We start from the raw sequence: 1454 nt of genomic DNA on the forward strand, positions 1-1454 counted from the left end.
TTAAGGTAATGGGTGGATCTCTGATATCTATCAGCTATAATTTAAACATATAAGTTCAGATTTTTTTGTTCTGCAAGCTCTAACCTTTTCCCTCTATATTTCGCTTCATATGAGTCAGAGCCAGCAGCACTAAGGAAGAGCAGCCTCTCCTACGGCGAGTGGTGGCGACCCACGGGGAAACTTTGGTTTCCCAGTCAGTTCCAGTAGTACAGGTGAAAAGTGGTGGATAAACAGACTTGTGGGTCGTCGTTGTTGGTAGCGTGAGTGGACTCCATCCACATGCTAACCATATCCAACGCCATCACCCAGACATGCAATCACGGAACGAGACAAAAAAACTGTCCAAGCGTCCTCCTCCCTACAGTGGGTTAACAGCCTTTAGATCGCAAATATCAAATAGGTCCAAAAAATCAGTGAAATCAAATTCCAAGGATTTCGCACATCACCTTCAAGCCCCGATCCCTCGTAAGAACCCTGTCTAAGTATTTGCTTGTATGTACTCAAACCTCGTTCAACAGCCACCCGTCCACCGGGACTTCAGTGTAACCGTTCCACCACACTTTAATACAGTGCAATCAGCTGAGCCTTTAAGGGCCCTAACAGTCTGGATTAGTTCAGTGAACACACCTGTTTGAGTGGAACAGGTGATTGTCGAGAGGCTTTGTTCTTCAAACACGTACCGCTTTTTGACATGTCCAAAGTAGGAAAGCAAAGCTAAATAAAAATGAATTATGTGCTTAACCGTTTACTATTTTACACAGGACATAATGATTACAAAGTCAGAGAAGAGTAGGTGTTAACCCTTTCAAGTAACTTGTCCCACATGGACTAAAAACCATATCTTCAGACTGACAACTTCTATAAATCAGCTTAGTATGTTTATTACTTTTCACACGTTTTTAGTTTTTCACATACTCGCTACTTACCACTCTGACATATTCCCTTCTGTCAATACTCCATAAAGAAGCAAAGAACAATCATCAATGACAGAGGCATATGAAGTGAATCATTACCTCTGTCAGCTCACGCTCAGAAAGGAAATCACGTACTCATCATCGTGAGCGAGAGCCAAACACTTTAGCAAACACATTCCTCAATCAAAACTCTAGAAATGATCCCTGAAAGTATAGTCTGTAGTGGGGTTGGTGGGGGGAACGTGCATCTCATTCCTTGCAGAGTGATGTCACTCAGGGTTCAGAGGAACAGACTCTATCTTACGTGCTCCAGATGACTCTGAGGTGAGAAAATCTATTTAGATCTTAAGAAGACGATATTGTAAGTTGAATTAGATTTTCAGTCACGTTGTCTCAATACTTTCAGGCAGACCTACTTATTCTCTCCAATAAATGCTCAGTCCTTTCTTTGCATAATTGGTCTCAGAATGTTGCGGTTCACCACCACGTTAGATTATGGGTACAAAAAGCCTCAAGATATGTATTATTGATCATTTTTTA

General features: G+C 41.6%; 1 non-coding gene across 1 annotated transcript; it reads right to left on the bottom strand.

Moving 5' to 3' along the window:
* Nucleotides 1-924: 924 nt before the first annotated feature.
* LOC116686236 (small nucleolar RNA U3) lies at nt 925-1134 on the bottom strand. Its single transcript, XR_004331198.1, has one exon. It is a non-coding gene; the product is annotated as a small nucleolar RNA U3 (small nucleolar RNA).
* Nucleotides 1135-1454: the final 320 nt, after the last annotated feature.

This window comes from Etheostoma spectabile, unplaced genomic scaffold (assembly GCF_008692095.1).
Source record: "Etheostoma spectabile isolate EspeVRDwgs_2016 unplaced genomic scaffold, UIUC_Espe_1.0 scaffold337, whole genome shotgun sequence".
Lineage (NCBI taxonomy): Eukaryota > Metazoa > Chordata > Actinopteri > Perciformes > Percidae > Etheostoma > Etheostoma spectabile.